The sequence below is a fragment of the Oryzias melastigma genome, linkage group LG9, assembly GCF_002922805.2.
Source record: "Oryzias melastigma strain HK-1 linkage group LG9, ASM292280v2, whole genome shotgun sequence".
Lineage (NCBI taxonomy): Eukaryota > Metazoa > Chordata > Actinopteri > Beloniformes > Adrianichthyidae > Oryzias > Oryzias melastigma.
Genome location: NC_050520.1, coordinates 12721620 through 12731133, shown reverse-complemented (window position 1 = coordinate 12731133; position 9514 = coordinate 12721620).

Below are 9514 nucleotides of genomic sequence, written 5' to 3'. Positions count from 1 at the left end.
CCTCCATCAGTAGCTGGGTGGGCTCCAGCATCCCTGTGACCCTTCAGCTAACCTCCACATGTAAGGTCTGCATGTAAACAAACACAAACATAATCAGCAAAGTAACAAATCAAAAAAAACTTTTTCAGATGCTGTCACCTCTAAGAGAGTGTCAAAATGAAATCTGTGACACAGGCAGCCTCTCTGGAGTGGAGTCCTACAGCCCCCCTGTGCAACGGATTCTCACTCTCAACTTGTCAGGTATGGACGTATGGTTCGGGCCTCCTCTGCGCCACTTTTGGACGTTTTGGGAGTCCCTACCCAGCCAGCAAGGCCAAGTGGGCCCCATATGGTTTAAAAGTGGGCAGAAAATGTGGCTCTGCTGCCCTGGGACTGGCACCCCGGGCTGATGGCTCGCTTCATGGTGTCACTTAATGTCATGTCCAGTGTGCCAATGTGGGCAAACACAGGTGGGGCCATCAAGGAAACTGCGGACAAACCCAATTGGGGCCCACATTTTCTGCCCACTTTTAAACCCAATTGGGGCCCATTTGGTCTTGCTGGCTGAGCAACTCATTGTCTTTTGGTCCTCAATCTCCGGACCATGAACTGGTAACGGTCCGAGGACCGCTTGATACGGGGGCACAGACAGGGAAGAACGCATACGCTAATCAGGAATCCCCAACCCTTGGGATGCGGTACCGGGACGTGGACCGGACTGATACCCTAATCAGGTACCAGTTCTGTGTCCGTTACCACGTCCGGTACTCGATACGTTAAGTATTGACTTCCAAGGGTTAGGGACCTGTGATGTAAAGGACACAGCCAGCAAATCAAAAAGTGATGCATTATTGACACCCAAAACATCGAAAAGTGATGTGGAGGGGGCCTGAACTGCATGTCCACATTGAACGAGTTGGGAGTGAGAATGTGTACCCCAGGGATGAACCCGACTCTCATTTCATTGGTTCAGAAACTGTAGAACTTGAAAGTCCAGTAATCCAGTACTGATGAGCTCTCAGAACCTAAAGAGGAACTGGGCCCACTGCTGCAAGGAAAGCCCACAGTCAGTAGGTCTTTGTGAATCTGTTTTTCAGGGATGAGGACAAAGGAAGAGAGATCCAGGCGGCCTGAGCCAAACACAGAGGGAACATTAACAACAAAATGTTGTAGGGATTAGATCAAACATTCATCTTCAAAGCTTTCTCTGTGTAATGATAACAATTCCCATAACAAGGGGAGCTGAAATGCTTGTAATAAAGAGGTCCAAATCCAAGAGGAGCATTGGAAATGAGACAACATCCACACAAAACATATCTGGCATCTGTCAGGAAGCTTCTAGCTCGCAGAGAGTGAAAGGAGATTACGCTTAAGCCTAAACAAGGCTTTTACATTTTTCTAAACCCTGCAGGCATAATCTAATCTTATCTGTCTCAATCCAATTTTTAATGCTGGCTACACACAGGATTAAAGGAGTGCAGTTTGCTTTATAGGCCATTTGACAGGGAGGCGGCATCTGCTGCTCATGGCTGGAAGATGTGTGGCTTTAAGTGGAGGATCAGCTTTGTCTCCTTTCACCACCAAGACAGGCAATAAAAGACGTTCTTATTTGCAGTCACTGTCCTACAACAATTAATTATTCATTCATCCAATCAGTGATGTGAGTCGGAGACATTCCCACTCACATCTCAGAGTGGGAGACAGTCAGTGACCTCTGATTGACCTTCACTCAGAAGGAATCTCTCCCACTCTGAGATGTGAGATGATGTCAGAGACGTAGTCTACGGCCAAGAACAGGAGCACGAACGATCCACCTGGAATCTCAACAAGTACAACATGTGAATCACACTGCACCAAACAGAAGCACAGAGAACTAAATAAATTAATAAAAACAATCGAGTAGAGGAGACGTAAATGAGAATAGAGAACAGAATCCTTTTCCCACATTCTAAGATAGAAAAATTGAAATTGAACTTTATTTCAGGATGACTGTGATGATGGACTTACTCAGCTACTGGGTGAAGGTGAGGTCGACATGGACAGGAGTCTGCAACCTTCAACCATTAGTTAGAGATTAATCTCAATTTCTCCCAGACAACAATCCGGTGGGATTCTAACCAGTTTTCTCAATGTAAGACAAGAGTGCTAACCACTATACCTCGTTCCAAAGTCAAGACCCAGGGGCCGGATCCGGCCCTCCGGGTTATTCTATCTGCCCTCTAGATCTTTTTATTGTTATTAATGGCCCAGTGTTATTTTATGCTCGTTTTTAAATTGTAAAATTTCGAGAAAATTTTTTTATGGAGGGAAAAATATAGAAAGTCATTTAAAGTTTAAGTTTATTTATTCTGGAATAATATTCCCGCCTTGTTATTATTTAAAATTATGTTAAAAAGTTACAGTTTGAAAGTTTTAAAAATCGGCATTCTGCTAGCTTTATGGACTATTTCAACATTTGGAGTTTAGCTAATATTTCAGCTGGTACTTACTTTTTTAAGGCTTTTTTTTAGTTAAGCTAATCTTTTAGTTTTATGCTAGCTATGTTGACTAAACTAGACATTTTACCATTGTTTCAGGCTAATGTGGCCTTTAGACAACATTTTAGAAAGCTCTTCGCTTTAGTGATTTCAGCTTTCCTCTTCAGTGTTTTTAGCTATCAGCACTAGCATTTTTGCAGGTGATGCTTTATATCTAGTTCATAATTATGTTACAAAATACGATTTTAAAGTTTTAAAAATTTAGTTTTAGTGTTCAATAAATGTTTGACACCCCTGCTGTCATGGAGCAACCTGCTGCTACCGTCTCCAGTCACCAGAGGGAGCGCTCACCAGAGTTTTGAGCTCACCACCTGCCATCACCTGGACTCATCATCATCAGCTGTTTCCCATCACCTCATCACCTCCTCAGCATATAGTCTGGCTCCACACTTCACTCCACACTTCACTCTCTGCGAAGTTTTGTTTGTGCCACCCTGCCTGCATCTCTGAGCGTTAACTCGTGGACCTGACCTTCTGCCTCTGAACCTGCTACTCTGACTGCCTGCCGCCTGCCCCTGACCCTCGCCTGGACTCTGACTCCTCTTCTCGCTCGTCTCGTGTATGACCTCTGCCTGTCTGATCAGGCTTATTCTGTGGACTGTTAATAAACCTGCTGTACGTGGAACCAGCTGTCTGCCTGTTTGTGACACCTGCACTATACCATCATGCAACCCTAATGCATTTTTAGAAAACTATTGTTTTATTTTTCCCCAACCCTCGTCAAAGGGGAAACTCGTCAGTTTTCTAATTATTTATTCTTTTAAATCTCTTTGACAGAAATCAATCATCTCCATGATTTGTTGCTTCCAGGAAGAACTTGATTTGACTGACTGAGTGAACTGTGATTCCTCTTTGTTCATCTATTGTTTTTTATTCTATGAGATTTTCTTTTGTAAATACAGGTTCCACTGTGATTTCTTAGTTCCACTCATGTGACGACTATTTCATTCACAGAAAAGACAACAAAGCAGCACTTTTAGGAGCTCAGCTCTGAAGCTCTCCTCACTGGGTGGATTTGTTACATCACACGAGACACCAGACCCAAATCTGATTGGAACTGAAGTGCTGCTTAAGGATCCCAGAGCTCTAATCTCGTGCTCATGTTCTTGTTCTTAAGCCTGTCAGCTGCTCTCGCTCTCCTGCTGGCAGAATCAGAAGCCAATCAGCAGCTCTAATCTTCCTGTCCTCCTGCTCCTCAAACCCGCCCATGCTCACTCGTCTTTTTCACGGTTCCAGGGCTCTTTTTATTTGAATTATTTCCAGGTTTGTGTTTTCCTATTTTAAGGCTGCTAATAATCATGAATGAAAAAATTCTCTCAAAAACAGAAACAAAATATTCTACTGTGAATCTTCTGCTGTTTAGGAAAATGTTTAATAATTGAAACCATTAAGCTGAAGCTAAAAAAACACTTTTTTAGGCTGTGAGTGCAGGCTGTGGCGTGACGCCGTCTCAACTGTTCTCCGATAAGTGGCGTCTTTTCTGTAAAAATGTGTGATCCCATCAGACATCAACCGAAGAAGCTGTCTGGAAGAGTTCAGTCAGCCTGCAGCGATGCTTCAGCTGTTTACAGAGGCTGTTTGAATAATGACATGGTGGAGGTGTGTGTGTGTGTGTGTGTGGGGGGGGGTCGGCAAACAGTGAGAGTGAACAAATATTTGACGGAGGACAAACAGCTGTTTGTCAGGATGCCATTAAGCCTGCAGGTTGCATAGCACCTTCAGCTAAAAGCATCAGCGCGCCTGCTCTGATAACAGTCCTCAGAATCAGCCATTACTTGTTCAAACACAGCAGAAACGTGTAAACTATGTCAGGAAATGTGCGCTGAATATGCAAACACTAAGTGTTAGAAAGGCTGCTGAGCTTCAACTGTTTCCTTCAAACCCAAACGGAGAGAAAGTTTCTCTCTCGCTGCTGATGACGCTGCGTCCACGTTCTGGACGGCCTGATGAGGCCACACCAGGCGACCACGATGGCGTTTTTAAAACTGGATCAACCCAAAGCAACCCAGCAGGTCACATGAATGTCAGATGCTGAACTTCTGTGTTATTATATTTAGGTATTTTATCTGACTTCTCTTTTCAAACCCACATTGAACTATACATTCATTCTGTATGATAAATGCAGACTGTCATGGATTGTACTTGTCTTTCACATTTTATGTTCATAATATTGTCTTTTTTCATTGTTTTCTTGCTCTTTAATTTTACACCAAATTCCATTTTGATTCATTTTTTTCTGGTGAGAAGATGTCTTTAAAAAGTAAGAAGATTGACCAGAAAAGCTTTGTCGTAATAAAAATCCTTCTGTCATGAACATGGACGTCTTTACAGAGGCAGCAGATCTGAAAAGGGATAACTTCATAATATTAACATTCATTAATTAATTTTCTTGTCCGCTTCTTCCCTTTCGGGGTCGCGGGGTGCTGGAGCCTATCCCGGCTACTGATGGGCGAAGGCGGGGTACACCCTGGACAGGTCGCCAGTCTGTCTCAGGGCCTCAATCACACACCCATTCACTCTCACATTCACACCTAGGGGCAATTTAGAGTCACCAATTAACCTATGAAGCATGTTTTTGGACGGTGGGAGGAAGCCGGAGTCCCCGGTGAAAACCCACGCATGCACGGGGAGAACATGCAAACTCCACACAGAAAGGTCCCAGCCGGGAGTCGAACCGGGGCCTTCTCGCTGTGAGGCAAGAGCGCTAACCACTGCGCCACCGTGCAGCCCTATAATATTAACAACATCACTTAAAAAATCAATACAGAAAGTGATTAAAATGATTTAAAAAAAATATGCAAACAGCGTGTAAATTAGCCATGTTAAAAGACAAAAGTTATATAATCTTTCAGGAAAAGAAAGAGTTTTAATGCTGGGGGGAGGGGATTTGATAACTTTAGATCAAGACTCCCCAAACTACGGCCTGCCTCCACATTTGGCCCCGCCCCCTCAAACAATCAGAGAGGCGTCTTTTTTTTTTTCTAGTCAATCGAGATCCACATAGAACGTGACTTTTTATTCCACCCTTGTGTAGTCTGAGAGGATAGACTATTGGTTTAATTTTAAAAATGTTTTAGTATTTGTTACGTCCTGCTGCGACTGCTGCACCTTTACCCATCCAGTCCTTCTGCTCACCTGGCAGGTGTGGTCAGTGTGCCTTAATTGGCACCTGCTGATGATTGAAGGCAGAGGAGGCCACACCCACCCAGGTATGCAGGGAGCAGAGCAGCAGGCTGAGGAGGTGGTTGGGTTTTAGTTGGTGTGGTTCTGGTTTGTTTCATTCTTTTCCATCTTTGTCCTCATCAGTCTTACACGGCTAGTTTTGTTATTTAAGTTTGGGTTTGGACCTTGGTAGTCTTGATTTGTGGGCTTTGTTTATTTGTTTGGGTGATTTTGGTTAGGCAGCCATTAGCAGTAGGCTGCTGACTCGATGCATTGCATTTTGACCAAAAGAAACTTGTTTAAATGTAATTTTTAAACAAACCATCCACATTTTCACCATCAGAACACAATGGAGTCATAAATGAATGTCGTGAAATGTTCGTATTTATTCAATTTTGACTTTGTGAAATCGGTGATGTCATCTCTGGTTTTTAGAAAACGAAAGAAAAGTAGTGAACATGGTGTCCGACATGCCTTTAAAATCCAGCGCACTATATAGTCCTGCACTATGTAGTTTTTTAGGGGTTGGGAGGGGATTCGTGTTTCTTTTCTACATTACTAGCAAGGCTAGGAGTTAGGATAGCCACAGTAATGTTTGCTTTAGTAGTATCTGTCTGTTTTTACATGTTGCAAACTCACTTTTGCTAACGTGCAGCATGTAACAAACAAGTTCTCGAGTTACTGCGAGTGTGAACACAGTTGTTAAAGTCTGACTGACTGATGGACTTATCTCCGACTCCTCTGTCTCACTATAGTTTGGTGTGCCTTATATAAGACATGATATCAAAGATAAGCCATTCATTGAGTGTGCACCTTACGATCCAGAATATATGGTGCTTATTTCACAACATCTAAGTTCACACAAACTTATGGAGTTTATTTGAACACCCAGAATGTTCAGGTCCTCTCATCTCCATATTGTTAAACACGATTCTCAAAATACAGACTAAATATAAATGCATGAATGTTAAGTCAAAAGCTCATTTTTAAGGTCACAATTAAGAGTCTGTCATCAAAGCTAACAAGAGTCCAGCAAACACAACACTACAAAACACTTGATACTGTCCACAAAATGGTTAATAAAGAATGGAAAATGAATTAAAATCAGAGTAAAATGGTATTTCTTTGATTTTCACAGTAAACCCAGGCTCGCATGTTTTGCACTTCATCATCTCATCTCTGTGTTGGGTCAAACCAAACCAGGAGACTTCCTCCACAATAGTCGCGTTTCCATTAACTCTGAAGTTTTGCAAATTGGAATTTCAATAATAAATTCTCCTAATGGAAACACCACAATTTTGAAAAAACTGGCATTTTTAGAAAAAAAAGATTTTGTGCTTGCAGGAGGTGGTATTTGGGGCGAACGGAAATACATTTTTCGCAAAACTGTAATGGAAACACTTTTTTCGAAGTCAGTTGATGCAGCTTCTCCTTCGCTGTAGTCGCACCGTTTTGACGCACAGCTACATCATCCGTGTACTCCCCGCAGGTGCTGTGATGGTCCTACGCTCAATAGAAACGCTCACTTGAATTGTCCGGACCGTTCTAAACCGGCCAAGAGGGGACCGGTCTGGTCTGGACCACTCAGTGGAAACAAGGAATTAGTGTTTTAGAAATTGGGAAAAACGGTATTGCATTTTCTAGAATCTATGGATACATGATCCAGGGTTCAGTAAAAACACCTTAAGAAAATATTCTTTTTGATTTTTTTAATTAAAACACTCCATCAAATAATCAATGATCATAGACATATCTCAGCTGTATTTTATTTTGTGTCCCTTTTAGTTAAAGGGGCGACCACCACCCACTTTTATTAACCCTGATTTATTTAAATAGGTCCCAGCTGTCTGTTCTACCGTCCAGTTCTTTCCATCACACACTCAGGTTTCTGAGATCAAACTCAAAGATCTAGATTTGGAGACTCACCATGAATGATTCTAACACAGAAAACAAAATGTGTCTTAACAAATTCATCACATGAAGCAGCTGCTGTTGCACGTTCTGCATTTCTGCGCTCCAGCAGCTGATGAAGATGATGCCGACTGGAGCTCAGAGTGGACCCACCAGCCTCCTGGTTTATGCAGATGTGGTCAAATCAATCCGTCAAACTGTGTGATGCCTGCAGGTTTATGAATCCTGACAGACTGGAGCGCTTGAAAATGAAGCTGTTTTCTCACTAAAACCACAAAAGTTTGACCTTCAGAGATGGATGTGTTTGAGCCACAGCTCTTTAGCCCTCCATAAATGTCACATAATGTTTCTGGTCTTTAGCGGCGCAGGATCATTAATTCTTCCCGCGCTGGGCGAGGCAGGGAAACAGCAGCTGGATCACTAAGTACCTCCATCGGAGCAGCAGAGTAAACATCATTTAGACTCCACAGTTTTTCCACTCAGAAGGATTTCATGTTGATGAAGAGAGACCTTTCCTTAAAGGGCAGTGAGGCAGAGTGTTTGATTGATGCTTCATGGGCCGTTAGGACTCAATCCACCGATGGAACGGGTGGAAGAGTGAAAGCCCGTTTCAGCGCTGATCGTTTTTTATCTCCAGCAAAGAACTGCAGCCATGCAGACGCTCAGGGTGCAGCTTTTCTCCTCGTTTCCTGACATGAAATTCAGTGCTCTTGTGAATGTGTGCTGTGAATGCTGCTCAGCTCCAGGCAGCAGGAGGAGGAAACCGTTTAGGCCCTTCAGCCATCTACTGGTAAAATGACCATCCCAAGAGCTACTGTTCTTCCATCTGATCCCTGTTTGCTCCTGCGTGTTCTCACCTCACTTCCTGCTGCACTAAAGATCTGATACGATTCCTTTTTGTTCCTGATGCTTTTCTGCTCAGGACAGCAGTGGTGTTTCCTGGTTCCATACCCTCCTCACGGAGATTCTTTCATTTACAGCAGGGGGTCAAACTCAATCACACAAGGGGCCTAAATCCAAAACACACTTTAGGTCATGAGTCGAACAGAATAAACATTTATTAAACACTCTAAAACTACATTTTTACAACTTTAAAACGGTAACTTTTTTCATAATTATGAACTAGATATATAACATTACCTGCAATAATTCTAGTGTGAATGCTGTAAGCTGAATTTGGTCGCTGAAGATGCTGAAAAAATAGCTAAATGCCAAATTAGCTTAAAAACTAAAAATTAGGTTAGCCAAAACAGCTAGCATGTAGCTGTAAAATAAGCTTCAAAATAGCCTAGAAAAATGAAAAAGAGAAACCTAAATTAGAAAAACCGCTAGTGGGTAAACATTAGCTAAACTCTAATACAGCCTAAAAAACAAACAAACAAAAAAGCCTCAATTAGCCAAAACAGCTAGCATGTAGCTGAAACATTAGCAAAACACATAAAATAGTCAAAACAATATTAGTAAAGGCAAAAAAAGTCCAAAAAGCTGACAGAAAACTGTAACTTTTTAACATAATTATGAATAATAAAAATGCAGGAATATTATTCCAGAATAAATCAACTTAAACCTTAAATAACTTTCAATATTTTATTCTCCATAAAAATATATTTAGTCAAAATTATACAAGCTAGAATTGAGCCCAAGATAACATCGGGTCATTAATAACAATAAAATAAAATGATCTGGAGGGCCAGATAGAATTATCAGGATTGACTTTGACACATCTTTGTGTGTGTGTGTTGGTGTGTGTGACTGTTTAAACTGTCCAGAGTGTAGCTGACCTTTGCCCCTCACTAGCTTGGATAGGCTCCAGCAACCACAAAAGGGATAAAGTGGATCTAGAAGAAGGACGGAGGTTCATTTGCTCTCCTGTGAATCTTACCAAGCTCCAGCCAATTTTCTCTACCAATGGTGAATGGTAAATA